Source organism: Amblyomma mixtum, chromosome 8, assembly GCF_055824585.1.
Source record: "Amblyomma mixtum isolate Tamu chromosome 8, ASM5582458v1, whole genome shotgun sequence".
Taxonomy (NCBI): Eukaryota; Metazoa; Arthropoda; class Arachnida; order Ixodida; family Ixodidae; genus Amblyomma; species Amblyomma mixtum.
The window spans coordinates 137257021-137275276 of NC_143019.1; the positions used below are offsets into that span (position 1 = coordinate 137257021).

An 18256-nucleotide genomic window follows, 5' to 3' on the forward strand; every position below is an offset into this window, starting at 1 on the left:
GGTGAAAGGCGAAAGCCTGAGTGCTGCATTCTGCTAAACGATTGTTCACCTCACATTCTGTTGGTGCATTAATTAACTGCCAATTAATGACGCTTAATCTTTGCCTTTAGAAGTGCAACGCGACAGCGTGTTGTAGCGCTGCCAGGGAGTCCACAGAACGCCACCACCCGTTCGGCGCGATGCGTTGCCCTCTGAACGCAACGCTTTTTGAGGTCTCGGTGGACACCTGAACCGCACCGTACAGGAAGGGAGGAAGTGGAGTGAAAGAAGAAAGAGAAAGAGGGACCGTAATGAAGAAAATGAGAATTGTATTTGAGGAAACGAAATTACGCAGTAACTGTCTCACATATCTCTGTGGACACCAGTCGAAAATTGTACTTGAGGAAAGGAAATTGCGCAGTAACTCTCTCACATATTTCGGTGGACACCCGTCAAAATTCGCGCGCAGTGACGTCACGGCCATTTCGACCAGTCTGAAACACGGACAAATTTGCTAACTCGTCTTGGTCACGAAAGTATGAGCCATTGAAGGCTTTCGCCTTAGTAGACACAACAGTATCACCAGGATTAGATCTGCGCTTAACGTTCAGCCATTAGAGTGCCGACGGAAAATCGCACGACTCTGCCTCTTTCATAAATTATATTGCAATTTTCCTGATCTTAGTGACACATTATTACTAGCTCCCATCAGAACATCGCGCCGCCTGTTTAACCTCGTCAGCATTCAGCGTATTCACGGATCGACATTAGCATTTTATAAATCTTTTCTTCCAACAGCAATAGAAAACTGGAACTTGCTACCCGACTACATTGTAAACGAGCGCGACCCTACTAAATTTCGACAGACATTAATTAATCACTGTACTGATTAAAAGATATTGCCCATTTGTCTCAAACTTGATCCAGTTACACTTTTTCTTTTTCTTGTTGCTGTTGTTGCCAACGGATTCAGCCTTTCGCCATTCGTTATTGACCAACGTTGTATTATGATCTATCGTTTTGCATTTTATTGTATTGCGTTATGTTTTGTTGTGTTGACGTGTTATTCTCAGTTTTATTTGCTTTGTCGCCCCCTTCATGCGATGCCTCAACAAAGGCCTTTAAGGGTAATATAAATGATGATGATGAATTGTTGCATGACCGAATATAATGCACTGATTCTATGTATTCGATTCGAAAGCTTGGTGCATATGTCTAATCCGGCAATGAGTTCTGAATAATTTGTTTCCTTGTTGTTGGGGCAGCGACAGTTCACCGACAGCGACGCTACATGGCAGCTCCTTGCGGCGACGTGTAGGTTTGAATTTTTCGCATTATCTATTTTTTACACTGCGCGATGTTTTGATGCGAAAGTATTAAAAGCGTAATCGGAGGAAAAAGTGGTAGGGTTTTAACGTAGTTAAACCGAGTAGACGCATTTGTTTAGCCTGATTGGATCATGGTTTGCTTTGCTGGGTATAGTCGGCACGCCTAGCGACATTATACTGAGGTTAAGCTTTGACTTGAAAGGGACTGAACTTGAAAAAAATTAACCCGCAGCCAGTCGGTCACGTTACGCTTGCTCCAAACGAACTCATACCCCAACCCCTGGCGCATGAAGCACATCGACCCAGACTACGACGGACAACATGTGTGTGACCAGTGCAGTGAACGTGTAGACTTGACCCATATGCTGTGTGGTTGTGCATCAAGTGACGCCTACGCCCAGAACAAGGAACATTGGGACAAAGTACTAAAGAGTGCTTCACTTCACGACCAGCTTCGGGCTGTCCAGGAGGCCCGCGCGGCGGCGGAGAGCTTCGGGCTGTCCAGGAGGCCCGCGCGGCGGCGGAGAGCTTCGGGCTCTCTGTGCCTACGTGGGAGCTGCCCTCTACACCTGGCGCCTAGCCGAGTGTCCATCAGGACCCCTACTGTGGGAAATAAAGTTTTACCACCACCACCACCAAAGGTACTTTATGGACCCAGCTTTTTTCGGCGTAACTGAAAGCATGCTGTGTAATGTGCTGTATTCGGCAACGGCTTTATGGAAATACTATAGGAAATTGTTACCAAGAATTTTTAAATCAGTGCATGCGTCCGTTTTTATGTATCCTGATGCTGGAAACCATGATCAGTGTACACGATGGCGATTGCACGTTGGCAAAAGCGCTGTAACAGAAAATAATTTGAATAATTAGTATATGGATTGGCGTCCATTTCACTTTCCATACCCAAAGCTGTTATGGCACAGGGATTTACGCATCATCGACGAATGTTTTAATAGACCGTGGTTGCCGCTCCATCCAAGAAATTTAAAACACTGTGGCACCATGTAGTTATAAAAGCTAAAAGCGCATAGTTGACGATGCCAAGGGAGCGTTGCTTTTCATCGAATGGCGCACTGGAGAGAGTGTATAATAAAATATAATAAGTATAATAAAACATGACGAACACTAGTGAAAGAAAAAAAAACACGGGGCACTTAAAACAAATCAGTGATATTTTACCGAGATGTGGTTAGATGGTGGGCTACAATGATAACGGCGGGTTTCACAGCAAGGTTGATTTTTAGGTGATTTTCAGGGCCGAATTAATAAAAACCCTCGCTTTTCGATATTGCAGCGCACCGTTATTAAAATTTGAGGCATGACCTTTTCATTAACACCGTGATATTGTTGGCACGTTTTGATCAGTGTTCGGTTCCTTTAAGCTGATCTGATCTGTTAGTGCTGCAAATGGAAGTTAATGAATGCCACGATGTGCAATGCACAGCGCGAGCGTGTGTCGCAGTTTAACACAATGCATGATCGGCTGCGACGATAGCACAGTGCTCTCGTGAAGTGCCCAGCGAAGCTGATCTGTTGGCGCCACCGCGGGTTCGAAACCCAGTCACGGCAATATTTATTTCATCGCTGCACACTCAAGGCCATGCAAGCCAGAAGATTCTTGGTTGGCTTTGACCCCTTGAACTAGTCCTTTCGCGGTGAAATGCGTCGCCGGTCATAAAAATCGCCCATTGATTGGAGGGAGGTGGCGTACCCAGATTGGCTGGAGGAAGGTGACGTCACTTCCGGCAAAGGCATCAACCGCTTCTAAAGCTATCGCATTGCCAGCGCTAGGTAACTAAGCATTCCTACGAAATCTCCAGATGGCCGTACACTTTTCGGCTTCGTCGATTCCTCGAGCCCAGACCGCGGTCCGAAGCTGAAACTCAGGCTCAGAGCTGCGCACAGCAGCCTTCCATCGGTCCTGACGTGACCCTTGTCACCGGGACTTGGGTTTTTTCGGTAAATTTTGAAATGTGCGATATAAGTCAGCTCTGGTGCTAGGACACAAGTGGCAGTGAGGAGAGGTTTCACCGTGGACTTCCCCGACCTAAACCAGGACACTGTAGCGCCCCCGACGCCACAACGCGGTGCCGCTCAGTTCGGCGCCCCCAGCTGGTGTCTCGGTGCCGGCTACGCAATGCCGGCAGAACATGGAAATAAAGTACAGCGGCGCGTGCCCGGAGCGCAAGCTGGGCGCGGGCATTCGGTCCTAGAAGCCTGATACGTTGCATCTCTAGTATTGGCTCTCCGCTGCATCCCCGAAATTTCGCGACAGTGGTGTGACTCCAGATTGAGAAATGACCGACACCAGCAACTTCAAGGAGAGGGCTGAGTCGGGCTGGTTGGTTTATGTTAAATGGTATGGAAAAACAGCGCTGACGGACGGGACGGAATGTATGCCTTGTCATATTTACACCGCAGTTTTTCCCTTCTATGCTTTATACTGCACCATTCTTTCGCAATAAACCATTTGGTTGTTAGTTCAGCGCATGTGTTTGTCTCATCTTCTTCCGTCCCGTCCGTCAGCGCTGTTTTGCCATACCATTCACCAGCAACTTACCGCCCTCAGGCGACCTTCCGCCTGACGCTACCTCGCGCCCAAGGGATGTTGCAGCAATTCAGCTCCACCTGCCATCGTTATGGCGCAATAACCCGCAAGTGTGGTCACCTCTGAGATTTCTCGGTTTTACCATCTACTTTCCAGTCAGTCTCTTGAGATGGCTCAAGAGGTCGCGGACGTCATCTCTGGACCCTTGAGCGATGCCCCATACCAGCGCCTCAAGCAAAGCATCCTGGACCGCACCAGTCTCCGAGAGCTCGAGCCTTCAGCACCTACTCATCAGCGAAGAGCTGGGAGATCGCCGCCCTCCCAGTTGCGCACCAGCATGCGGCAGCTCCTGGGAGAAAGCAACGTCGACTCCAACGGTGCTCTTGTTAGAGAGCTTTTCCTGCAGCGCTTGCCGCAGTACACGCGCCTCGTCTTGGATGCTGCATGGTACTTTCCTCTCGATCGCCTCGCCCAGTTAGCTCATCAAGACCACGACGCGCATTTGCCTTCTGTCGCCGCCCTCACTTCCACACCAGAGTCCTCTGCCATGTCTCCGTTAGAGGCCCGGACTGACCAGATCGCCGTTTCTCTGGACACACTGTGGACGTCCTCACATGGCCAATGCGGTTTCTCCCCATGTCCTGGCCGGCGCTCTACTTTCCCGAGCAACCAGTGTTCGCGCCGCTCTCCCACCTTCCCTCTGTGCTGGTATCATCGTACTTTCCAGCACCGTGCCCGCCGGTGAACTTTCCCATTCCATGATGTCGGGAACCGCGATGTGAGATCTTTGACGGCGGCATGTGACCTAGCCTTTCAACCCGGCCGCCTTTTGTTAGTCATGGAACGCATATCCGGCCTGCATGTCAGTGCACGTTAAAGAACCCCAGGTGGTCGAAATGTCCGGAGCCCTCCACTACGGCGTCTCTCATAGCCTTAGTCGCTTTGGGACGTTAAACCCCATAAACCAACCAACCATATCCGGCCTGCGGTTCCTCGTCGACATGGGTGCCATGGTCAGCGTACTGCCGGCCTCCAAGTCAGACCGCACTTCTAAGTCAACTGGACCGCCTCTTCGTGTGGCGAACTCCTCCTCCATCAAAACGAAAGGTCTGCGGTCTCCAACTCTCGACACTGGACTGTGGCGCACTTTCCGGCGGGTCTTCATCGTAGCCGTCGTCTAACAGTCCATCCTCGCCTCCCACTTTGACTCATTTCGACCTGGACGTCAGCATGCGCCGCCATCGGCTCATCGACAGCAAGACGCGCCTTTCCTTCGCTGGCGTTACGTCGGCTGTCGCTCCCACTGACATCCGCACGCTGATTCCGCTGTGACAGGACGCTGAAGTCCTGGAAGACTTTCCTCAGGTCCCGAAAGCCTGCAATCTAAGCTAGCCACCAAGGCACAGCGTAACCCCCCCCCCCTCCATTATTACGCGTGGTCCGCCCGTCGCAGCACGACCACGCCGTCTCTTTGGTGGGCGTCTGGTGGATGCTAAGAGGGAATTCGAGCACATGCTCTAGCTGGGTATAATACGACCTTCATCCAGCACTTGGGCCCCAGCCCTCCATCTGGTGCGTAGGAAAAACCAGGAGACTGGCGGAGGCTACCGGGCGCTCAACGTTCACATGGTCCACGATAGCTACGCCCTTTCTCATGTCCAAAATTTCACCATCAACCTGGAAGGATGCAAGATCTTTAGCAAAGTCGGACTTGTACAGGCATATCAAGAAATCCCCGTCTAGCCAACCGATACACCGAAGACGGCCATCACTACACCTTTCGGCCTGTTTGAGTACATGCGCGTGCTCTTAGGGCTCCACAACACAGATCAGACATTGCAATGATTTATTGCCGGGGTGACGCTCTGACTACCGGCTGTATTTACCTATGCATTGATGACAGTTAATTGTTTTTTATGTGTATTTAGGGCAGGTAGTGACCGCAGATCCGGATCACGAGAGGGAAATAACTAGACGAATAAGAATGGGCTGGAGCGGATATGGCAGGTTCTCTCAGATCATGAATGGTAGCTTACCAATATCCCTGAAAAGAAAAGTATACAACAGCTGTATCATACCGGTACTCAGCTATGGGGCAGAAACGTGGAGGCTAACAAAGAGGGTTCAGCTTAAGAACAACGCAGCGAGCTGTGGAAAGGAAAGTGATAGGTGTAACGTTAAGATATCGAAAGCGGGCGGAGTGGGTGAGGGAACAAACGCGGGTTAAAGACATCTTAGTTGAAATCAAGAGGAAGAAATGGGCTTGGGCAGGGCATGTAATGCGAAGGCAAGATAACCGCTGGTCCTTAAGGTTAACGGAGTGGATACCAAGAGAAAGCAAACGTAGCAGGGGACGGTAGAAAGTTAGGTGGGCGGATGAGATCAAGAAGTTTGCGGGTATACAGTGGCGGCAACTGACAAAGGACAGGGCGAATTGGAGAGACATGGGAGAGGCCTTTGCCCTGCAGTGGGTGTAGTCAGGCTGATGATGATGATGACAGTAGCAAGTAGCACACCGCATGAATTTCTCTCGGCGCTTTATTCCGTTCTGCGCCGATCTTCTGCACTTTGTGGCTGACGTTCTTCGCCCAACCAAGAGTTCCTCAACCGTACTTGCCTGGTCACCCGATGCTTTCACGGCTGTTAAGCAAGCCTTTGCTGATTGGATCCTTCTCATTCACGCGAGAACTGAGGTGGTCACTGGCATCATGGGGATGATTCCAACGTGGCCATCGGGGCCGTTCTGCCGCAGCAAATCAACTCCGAGTGGCATCCGCTGAGTTTCTTCTCTCGGAAGCTCCACCTACTGAGACCTGCTACAGCGTTTTTATCCGTGGAGCTGCTTGCCATCTACTCCACCATCCAGCACTTCCAACATTTATTGGAGGGCGTCTGGCCTATGTGTTCCGTACGAGCTCTTCCAAGCACGTCGCCGGAGAACTCACGTCACCTGGCCTATATATAGGAGTTTACAACGGATATCCACCACATCAAAGGCACCGACAGAGAGGCAGCTGACTCTCACGCTTCACCTCCATTGGCATTTCTCCATTGGCTGTGGACTGGGAGTGACTGGTCTGGGCGCAGAGAGAGCAGCCTGAGCTGCAAGCCCAGCGTGACCACCCGCGTTCCCTGTGGCTGCAGCTGGTACCTCATCCGGTGTGCCCAAATCGATCTGGTGTGACATGTCAACGGCCCAACCTCACCATTTCACTCCAGCTACATTTCGTTGAGCGGTTTTCTAATCGCTTCATGACATCTGCCATCCCGACATCCGAGCCACGCAGCGCCTCGTTACCCAGCGGTACGTCTGGCCGAGTATCAACACTGATGTTCGCCAATGGGCCCACTCGTGTGTTGCTTGCTAGACCGCCAGAATGACCCGCCACAAGAAGACACCCATCCAGTCTTTCTTTACACTTGGCTGTCAATTTGTCCACGTGCACCTTGACTTGGTTGGACCACTTCCTCCCTGTGGCACTGGCACTAAGGTGTGGCACTAAGCACAGCCGTGCCACAGCATGCCTTCCCTGCGCCAACGGCATGGTTAAGCGGCTCCACCGGCGGCTTCAAGGCTGCCCTCACTGCGCGCCTGAACCGCGAGCACTGGGTCAGTCACCTGCCTATGGTGCTTGGCCTACGAGCCGTCTTTCGTCGTGACCTTGGCTGTTTAGCGGCCGAACTCATCTTCGGTGCGTCCCGCCGCGGTGGCTCAGTGGTTACGGCACTCGGCTGCTGGCCCGAAAGACGCGGGTTTGATCCCGGCCGCGGCGACTGAATTTCGATGAAGGCGAAATTCTAGAAGCCCGTGTGCTGTGCGATGTCAGTGCACGTTAAAGAACCCCAGGTGGTCGAAATTTCCAGAGCCCTTCACTACGGCGTCCCTCATAGCCTGAGTTGCTTTGGGACGTTAAACCCCAATAAACCAAACCAATCACTTTCGGTGCACCCTGCGGCTTCCCGGAAATTTGTTCGTTCCTTCTGGTCCCTCGGTACAGCCTCTGCAGTGCCTCCAACGCTTACAAACCGCATTCGACGTCTGTACTCGACCCCGCCTCGATCTTCCGATCATCGCATCTTCGTGCACCCATACCTTGCGTCTTCGAATCACGTTGTTCTCCGGCGAGACGCTGTAAAGGTGCCGCTTACATCCTCTTATGACGGGCCGTACGGCTTCCTCCACAAGGCGCCCAAATCCACGACCATCCTCCTAAACGTTCGCGAGGAAGTGGTCCTGTTAGATAGTCTCAATCGAGACACTACTCACGGAGCTCCCTGGGAAGTGGTTGGCATATCCACCGGTCTTCCTGCCGCCAAGACTGCCCCATCTCTCCTCCATCGGCGGCCCTGTAGCGCCCACCGATACCACAACGCGGTGACGCTTAGTTCTGAGCTTCCAGCAATACCTCTTTTGCAAATAGTACAATTAATGTTTTACACCATCACCCAGCTGACTCCTTGGTGTCAGCTACCCATTGCGGCAGATGATGAAAATAAAGTAGAGATGCGCGTACCCGGGGTGCAAACGGGGCACAGTGAGTTCGGTCTTAGAAGTCTGCTAGGTTGCACCTCTAGTTTTGGCACTCCGCTGCAACACCGCAATTCCCCGACAACATAACATGCAGCTGCGCGTAGAAAACGTGAGCTTACTATACAGCTTGGCACAGTTCTTTCAAAACAATTCTTTAGCCGTGTAGGCACTTGTGCATTGAAATCGCACAGTACTTATCTATCCGTACAACTGTTATGACGGAAACCGAGACCATAGTAGAGATGGAAAGGTGACGAGCCGGAGCCACCACATAAAGGCTAGGTTCTGGCTCATGCTTGACCCCCTCCCGTAACAATATAGATAGTCATCCTTCGCTGCCGGCGCCGTCAGCTTAACGTGTTCACATTTTCGTCGAACTGTAATTTTAGTAAGCAAATACTAAGGCTTCGTCTCCAAAAAAAAAACCCTTGTCTGAGTGTCTGAAGCCAGCTAGACCTGCAGAATGAACATAAAAAAAAAACAAATTGGAGGACGCTCAAGCTTCACCTTTAGGAGCGGAAGGCGACAGCGTCTTGCAGAGCTGCCAGAGTGTCCACGGAACGCCATTGCCCGTTCGGCGCACCCACCGCGGTGGCTCAGTGGTTAAGGCGCTCGTCTGCTTAAGCTTTGCTTTTTGGAGTGGAACGCGACAGCATGTTGCAGTGCTGCCAGGCAGTCCATGGAACTCAGTTGTTAAGGCGCTCGCCGACCCGCCGTGGTGGCTCGGTGGTTAAGGCGCTCGTATACCGAGCCGGAGTACCCGGGTTCGAACACGACTGCGACGGGCTCGTTTCGATGGAGGCGGGACGCAAAAGGCGCCCTTGTGCTGTGCGATGTCAGCGCACGTAAAAATGAAAATTTGGTAAATTGGTTTTTAAGGAAAGGAAATGGTGCAGTATCTGTCTCACATATCTCGCTGGAGAGCTGCACCGCACCGTAAGGGAAGGGAGGAAGGTGGGAGTGAAAGAAGCAAAAGGGAAAGAGGTGCCGTAGTGGAGGTCTCCGGAATAATTTCGACCACCTGGGGATCTTTATTGTGCACTGACATCGCATAGCACACGGGCGCCTCTTGCGTTTCGCCTTGTTGTGAACGTGAATTTCTAACACCGGAACGCTCCCAGTGTTGCGCGTTCGGCCGGTGAGCTACAGAGACGCTCCCCAAGGACGGCGTCCAAGCCGGCGTCTCTCCGAGCCTGCGCGTCGTCATCGTGGAACGCGTTGTGCGTTCGGGCCGGACAGCTACGGGAACGCTACCCGGGTTGGCGTTCAAGCCTTGCCGGCCAATAAGCCAACAGCACGCTCCTGATTGGACGAAAAGGGGCGGGAGTCTGTGCCGACTCTATTTAAGGGCTCCCGTCTCCTGTGTCTGTGTCTTCGGGAGTATCTGTTCTCGCTTCGGCGAGCGCGGCTTCGGCCGCTTCTTTTTGAGCAGCGTCCGCTCCGGCGGACGCAGTTGTTGCTGCGACGCGCGTCTTTTCTTTCCTTTTTCTCTTTCCTCTCATCTTTTAACTCTCCTCTATCTGCACGTGGCAGCGGTGGTGGCTTGGCTCGAGCCAGTAGCAGGCCCGTGTAAGTTCCTCTTCATCCTTCTCTCAGTCACAACAACAACAACAACAACTGTGTCTTTTTCCTGTTGAGATACATCGTGCCATGTATCGTGCTTCTCGCTACTTGTAAATATGTAAATACATATACCTTTTTTTCACGCTGCTCCTTAACCCCCCGTCTCTTCATTGCTCCGGCTGGTCGGCGACAGCGGACCCGCGTCCCGACGGCAACTGAGAGCCCGCGTCTCAACAACTGGATGGCAGCGCTGGGATCGAAGTCAGCTCTTCGCATCGCCTAGCAGCGTTCGCAGTTGCAAGAGCTCCCACGTTGGTGGACCCCATGATCGTGGCTCTGTGAGTGTCCGACCTTTCTTCCCTGAGGTATTTTGCCAGGCTTTTGAATTTAGCGTCAATGCTGGCAGGCTTTCTTTGGCAGTGCTGTGAGTACTGATTGTTGTACGCATTGCTAAGAAGAGATAGGGGATCGGTCGAGTGTCTGAGCGCATCATGGACCTGAAAGCTTTGCAAAAGCCGGATCTAATTTTGATCAGCAAAGAATTAGGGGTTAAACTGGGGAAGGCCATGCGGAAATCGCAAATCATAGACGCAATAATATCTTGCGGAGCGGACGATGAAGAGCTTATCGAGACATGGGAATTGATCAAGGAAAGGGAAGCGGCTGAGAAAGAACAGCGCGAGCTAGAACAGAAGCAACGCGATCGAGAGCTTCAGCTTCGAGAGAAGGAGCTCGAGTTAGCACGCCGACAGCAGGAAATTGACCTAAAGAAACTGGACGCGGAGTCGAAAAGAGCCGAAGCCGGCGTCGCTCAGCCACCATCCCCCAGCCCAGGAGGAAGGGAAACAATCAAAATTAAAGATTTCATGCAACCCTTCCAGCTAGGCGAGGACATTGGTATTTTTTTGGTGAACTTTGAAAGGACATGCCAAAAAAACAATCTTGGGAAAGATGGGTGGCCACAGCAACTATTGAGCCTGTTGCCGTGTAAGGTAGCGGACGCGATCGGGAGACTGAGTGCGGAAGAATCGGAGGACTATGAGACCGTGAAGGCAAGCCTCCTAAAGAAGTACCGCCTGTCTGCCGAGGCTTTTCGACAGCGTTTCAGAAACGCCACTAAGTCTAAAGAAGAATCTTACCTCGAGTTTCGTTATAACTTGAAAACAAACTTAGTGGAGTGGTTAAAGAGCGCAGGCGTTCACGCGGACACAGGGAAGATCATGGAATGCATGTGTCTAGAGCAGTTTTATGACACAATTCCGGATCGAATGCGTTGGTGGATTCTCGACAGGGCCGAGGTAAACACTGTTGAGAAGGCTGCTGAACTCGCGGAAGAGTATGCGTCACGCCGCGTGTTGCTTGAAAGTCGTGGTACAAGCAACAGGTACAAGCAACGGTACCCCGCTAGGCATAGAGCAGACGAAACAGGCGCGAAGCCAGTTTTTAAGAATGCCGGAGCAGTAAAAGGGGACGACCGTCCAAAAGGAGAGGCGGACGCTAAAGTCCGAAGTGATAAAAGGGGGCAGCGCTCCCATCTGTGTGTCAGCGACCAGCCTAGGAACCCCGCTTGGTCAGCTGGGGACACAACCGTTGCTCAGGGAAGTAACGGCAGGGAAGGTTTAAGCCCAGAAGTAGATGTTGCTTTTATAAGTGAGTCAGTTGTTATCTCTCAGGAAGAGAGTAGTGAGCTCACAGGCCAGCGCAGTGAAGGATTCAAAGGAGACGCTCCTTCGATGCGGCTGGTGAGCAATAGTAGCCATTTATTGGAGATGCTTTGCTGTAATCTGAGTGACCGTGAGTCACCTGAGTGCGTCGCTGAAACCCCAGGCCAGAACGCAACGTTAGCCAAAGAGTGTGGTTCAGATAAAGTTGCAGGCCAGGTAGTTAGTTTCATGGGGTCGGATAGCAATCCTCAGGAGAGCAGGCTGCTAGACTCAGCGGAAAGTAAAGTGCAGTCGGAACAATTTGTGGCTACGACGTGCAGTGACTCTTCGAAAGCGCGAGCCGATAGTTTAAATTCAGATGGGAAGGCGGCTCGATGCTGAGTCAAAAAGCGGATGTGAAGGGTGAGGGCACCACGAGAAAGGGAGGTGTGCAAGAAAGAACTGCTAGGGCAGTTTCCGAAAAGCGGCTGCGTGCAAGGAGAGCCAAGCCAAGTGGTAGTCCACAGAGAAAGGACAAAGGACGGGCCAAAAACGTCATAAGGGTGAAGGCACGTCAACATTGTAATCGTGCAAGACTTTCACCACGGCACTCCAGATGCGATAGGCACCGCACGCAGGCCAAACTGACTAGATGGGTTCAAAGAAAGCGAATGCCGCCTGCCCCATTGTGGCGACACTGCAGAAGTTTTTGCACGGAGTGAAACGCGCAGTGAGCCTCAAAGCAGAGCGCACTGCTACCGCGTGAAAGAATCCTGGGAAAAAAAGGAAAGGAAGGGTGTTCAGGAACTGAGAAAGGAAGGCACCCAGGCATTTTTTTTCATATTCGATCATCCTCTCCCTCTCGCATTCAACTTTTTATGTGCTGCCCAGGCGTTGGAGACGCGCGGCCGAGGGCGGAACGAATCATTGCCGTGTGGCGTCTGGAGCTCGCAGGGGTCAGCGCCCACTTAAGAACTTCGGTTTTTGTCGTGTACCGCCTGCTAAAGCTACTGTCGGTCAGCGACCGAGCAGGGCGCGACTGAAGAATAGAAGCGAGTACCTTCCTTGAGTCTAAGCATGGTTTTCAAACGGATTGGATCTCGCATATATACTTCTGTACATTGTCAGTTTGAGGTTTAGTCCTTTCTCACTCTAAAGGAAGCCCTGATGGATTCCCTGTTATACAAAACAGATTATACAAAACAGTTCATAATCCAGTGTGACGAGAGCAACAGAAGAATGGGTGCTGTGCTTTGCCAGACAGATGATAAGGGAATGAACACCCAATTCTTTATGTAAGCAGGAAGCTCACTGCCAGGGAAGAAGCATACAGCGCTTCTGAAAAGGAATGCGCGTGCCTGGTGTGGGCGATACAAAAACTTGCCTGCTACGTGTCTGGTACGAAGTTCATCGTACAAACAGACCACTGTCCTCTAACCTAGCTACAACGCATGTCGGGCAAAAATGGTCGCCTCCTGCGCTGGAGCCTTGCTCTGCCGCAATTCAGTTTCGAGGTTCAGTACAAAAAAGGAAAGGCAAACGCCAACGCAGATGGCTTAAGCGGATGCTTCTAAAAAGGGAAAGGAATAGAAGGGATTTGGATGAGCTGTTAATTTTTTTTTCTGTTTTGTAGTCTTCTTTTTTTCTACTCGCGAAGAAAATAGTCTGTGATGCGACGGTGCACTCGCGATTGAACCTGTCGCCTGTCAGCGAAAGTATTGGTAGTATAGAAGCCTGGCAGATCCCTGGGGAGATGGAAGGGCATTTGCTGGCTGCTGTTGTGTCCGGTCCAGACCACCTCCCTTCCAGACCTGAAGAGACCGGTTGGCGAGCAGATGACGGCCGGCGGACAAAGACTAAGCCCCGACCTCGGCACTTCGCGAAGTGGCTGCGGACCTCTTCCCTTCGTGCACGATTTTCCGGGCGGGGGCGAGCTGTTGTGAACGTGAATTTCTAACACCGGAACGCTCCCAGTGTTGCGCGTTCGGCCGGTGAGCTACAGAGACGCTCCCCAAGGACGGCGTCCAAGCCGGCGTCTCTCCGAGCCTGCGCGTCGTCATCGTGGAACGCGTTGTGCGTTCGGGCCGGACAGCTACGGGAACGCTACCCGGGTTGGCGTTCAAGCCTTGCCGGCCAATAAGCCAACAGCACGCTCCTGATTGGACGAAAAGGGGCGGGAGTCTGTGCCGACTCTATTTAAGGGCTCCCGTCTCCTGTGTCTGTGTCTTTTTCCTGTTGAGATACATCGTGCCATGTATCGTGCTTCTCGCTACTTGTAAACATGTAAATACATATACCTTTTTTTCACGCTGCTCCTTAACCCCCCGTCTCTTCATTGCTCCGGCTGGTCGGCGACAGCGGACCCGCGTCCTGACGGCAACTGAGAGCCCGCGTCTCAACAGCCTCCATCGAAACGCGGCCGCCGCGGTCGGGTTCGAACCCGGGTACTCCGGCTCGGTAGACGAGCGCCTTACCACTGAGCCAATACGACGGGTCACTTTAAAAATCCCCAGGTGGTCCAATTTTACCCTCTGCTTTCCAAGCTTCCGCTCCATCCAGGTGTCCACCGAGATGCGTGAGGCAGATATTTCCTTTCCTCAAAAACCAATTTACCAATTTTACCTTCTTCTTTCCAAGCTCCCGCTCCATTGATTTCACAGCTTAAGACTAAGATGTCCACTGCTGGTTACAACGGACAACGGCGACGGCGACGCCGCGAAACGCAGAAGCGGGCGCCAAAGATCTTCGCTCTAAAATTTCGACCACTTCAAAAATCGCCAGATGGTCGAAATTTTAGAGCGCCCGGATGGCTCGAAGACCGCCCTGACATTTCTGCGCCTCCCCATGTCTCATGCGGTCGGGGGCACCATATGGCCAATTTTGGTAGGCTGTGGCCTTGCCCTTGCCCACCGGCATTTGAATAGCATGTGGATCTTGATATTTGCTCGGCTTGGGTGCACACGCAGTCTTTGGTTTGTTTTGTTTGCTTTTCGTTTTTATGTTTTTATTCTTTTTTGTTTTCAAATTTTTTTCTTTCTTTCTTCTAGCGGTTATATTTTTCCTGTTTTCATTGTTTGGTTATTTTTAATTTTGCTAATTGTTTCTTTGTTTTTACCTTCCTTTTTGTCATTTAATTGATTCTCTTTCCTATTTCATTTTTTTCTATGTACCCCTTCTGCTTTCTTAAGCCCATTATCTCTTGTTTATTTTTCTCCTTGCTTTCTTGTATCTTGCTTCCTACAGATCCCCACACCTTTCTTCCTCCTGGCCGCCTGCGAGCCTGTCTGAAGAATCGAGCACGCTGGATTCATTTTCATTTCGTCCTTCTTAATTCTTAATCCTTCAGCGGCGTCTTGCCCTAAAAATCACTTTTGCCCGGCCATAACTTCTTTTTTTATTCTCTTGTAATTGGTTTTCCTTAAATTTTATCTTGGACTTTGGCCCCTTTCCTTTTATTTTCAATTGGTTCGCCTGCGATAATCTCAGGTTGGATGCGGGCTTCGTCTCGAATTTATTAATTTTATTCAATTTCTGGAGAGTTTTACAATAAAAGGGGGCACCTAAGGAATTCTTATGATTTGCAAGAGCAAGTATAACTGGCTCACTGCGTCGATGGACACGGCAATCCCGCTGTGAGTAGGGAGGGGCGTACGACTTCAAATTGAGACAGTTATGCGCCTTTCTTTTTCTCGAGGAAAGTTAAGGCGCTTAACTGGCGCTTTGGCTCAGTGGACACCTCAATCGCGCTCTGAGGTGAGTGGCGGTGGGAAAGCCGGCGGCCTATTGCTCAGAGAGGAGTGATGACGTCATTTGCTTCCCCCGTTTAAGCCACGGGTTTCTGATGAAGGCGGCATTTTTGCACAATGAGCCAATTAATGCTATCGCATTACTTACGCAAAGGATAGGGTATAATTAAGGCGAGAGCCTTTAATGGCTCATACGGTCGTGACCAAGACGTGTTAGCAATTTGTCCGCGTTTCAGATTGGTCGAAATGGTCGTGACGTCACTGCGCGCGAATTTCGACGGGTGTCCACCGAAATATGTGGGACAGTTACTGTGCAATTTCCTTTCCTCAAATACAATTTTCGACTGGTGTCCACCGAGATATGTGAGACAGTTACTGCGTAATTTCCTTTCCTCAAATTTCATTTCCTTCATTACGGCCCCTCTTTCTCTTTCTCCTTTCATGAAACTCCACTTCCTCCTTTCCTGTAAGGTGCGGTTCAGGTGTCCACCGAGATTGCAGAGAATTACAGAGCCATTTCCTTTCCTCAAAAAAATTGGCTGAGGCTTAGCTTGGCTAAGCCCGGTAATTGCGAAAGCAATTTCCCCTGGCTGCGCCTAGGTTGGCTGGTGGTGTGTCTTGGTGGTGCTCTTAGTAAGGGTTATGTTATCAAAGTTAGTTAATGACGCTTAAGCTTCGCCTTTAGGAGTGGAACGCGACAGCGTGTTGTAGCGCTGCCAGGCAGTCCACGGAACGCCACCACCCGTTCGGCGCGATGCCTTGCCCTTTGAACGCGACGCTTTTTGAGGAAAAGAAATTACGCAGGAATTCTCTGTCATTTCGGTGCACACCCGAACCGCACCGTAGAGGAAGGGAGGAACGCCACCACCCGTTCAGTACGATGCCTTGCCCTTTGAACGCAAGGCTATAGCCCTGGCTGCGCCTGGTTTGGCTGGTCACGTAGAGCGAGCGCCTCCCCCAGGGCAGCAGCGCGTGGACGATTCGCTGGGACGATCGCGACGAGCCGAGTTGGGGCCCCGCTTTACCGCAGCTGGTATGACGTCACGTAGAGCGAGCGCCCCTCGCAACAGCATCGCGCAGCTGCGGCATGGAGGATTCGCTGGGACGATCGCGACGAGCCGAGTTGGGGTCCCGCTTTTCCACAGCTGATATGACGTCACGTACAGCGAGCGCCCCTCGCAGCAGCGCCGCGGAGCTGCGGCATGAAGGATTCGCTGGGACGATCGCGACGAGCCGAGTTGGGGCCCCGCTTTTCCACAGCTGGTATGACGTCCCTAGAGTTCCTGTATATGCTACCAAAGGTAGCAGAGTTGCGCGTCTGTTTTCCCTCGCCGCTCCGAACGCCATTCGCCGAGAGGCGGTCACATGATTTTCGTGACGTCGTGTGTTCTACCCTCCGCGGAGAAGCTGACTTCACAGGTGCAGCGCCGAGCGAGCTGTCAGCTCGACGCCTCATGTGTGTCCGCGCCGTCGGCATTCATTTGTTTTCCGTGCACACCTGTGGCGTCAGGTTTGGTGTTCTGAAGTGGCAGTGACGGATGCACTCGTCAGCTATGACTGGGTGCAGTGCGCCAAACTGCAGCAATCGCACAGGGAAACGGCAAAGCGTTTTACGCAGTGCCATGTGGAAGGCCGGCGGCCGAAGTGCGTCGGCGCCTCAAGTGGCTCTTGAGAATGAACCTCTCCTGTTTGCGGCTTTGAAAGGCTTACAGTACTGATGAATAAATAAAAATTTCTAACATGTTTCACGATCTACCAGTGCCATCACAACCAACATTTGCCTGTTTCGACAGCGAGATCAGAATTGTATTGGTAAAAACATTTTTCATCTGTCGACATTTGTTTACCTTGAACAAATCACTAGTTTTTTTTCTAACTTACACACATTATCAAATAAGGAACAGGCAACGAAAATCTTGTTTGTCTATATCTTTCACTTAGTGTCCTTTTATGGATACTAGTTTGAGCCTATACCTGTCCCTCGAAGCAGTATTTGTAGCATATCACTGCATTAAAATTGTGTAGAATTTACAGTCTGCATCTGCAACTCTTTGGCCCTTCACTAGGGCAGGCTCTGCTTACTCTACTGCTGCTTCGAACCTTCTGTAGTGATGGTTCGAGGTGAAATATAAGGGACAATGAAAGTTCAAGAAGCAAATTCCATGCAAAGTTTTGCTACATTTCGATGCCAGTCTCACCTGCATAAACATTTAATTTGCCTATGCAGCCGCTGCGGTGGCTTAGTGGTTATAGCTCTCGGCTGCTGACCCGAATGACGCGGGTTCGATCCCGGCCGCGGCTGTCGAATTTCGATGGAGCCGAAATTCTAGAGGCCATGTACTGTTCCCTGTCATAGCCTGAGTCGCTCTGGGCAGTTAAACCCCCCTAAACCATTTGTCTGCCTACGCTATAAAGTATTGTTCTTAATAAAAATGCCCTTAAAAACCATCTAAAAAAGGATTAAGTGAGAGATGTGACGATAGGATAGGCAAAAATGGCATGTAAACAAGTGTCGCAAATCTTGATACCGCGAATAATTTCAGCTAGAAGACAGCAAATCAGCCTATAACCCCGGCTTTAAAAAAATCCAGGAGTCGCGAAATGTTTTGATACTGCGAACTAAGCCGAATCTACGAAGAAGGAGTACAAAAATGCAAAGCGGAACATTAAATTAGTTTTTCCGAGCAATAAGGATGAAGCAGGCACGAAAACCTACCACAGTAATCAACAACTATTGTAATTTAATAACTAAGGTGAAACGATAGTGCTTTTCGATAAAAAATGAGGAAAGTTAAATAAGATCTACGTGTAAGAGTACTTTCAAGGTCCTTTAAAGATCCGAACTATATCACTGCATTTAGCAACGGGGTACATTTTGTGAAATGTGTTGGGCAAGCAATTGAGTGTTAATTTTTTCG

General features: G+C 50.9%; 1 protein-coding gene across 1 annotated transcript in view; it reads right to left on the reverse strand.

The window, feature by feature from the left end:
• Positions 1–18256, reverse strand: part of LOC149334584 (uncharacterized) — a 38795-nt gene that overhangs the window by 15916 nt on the left and 4623 nt on the right. The window lies entirely within an intron of this gene.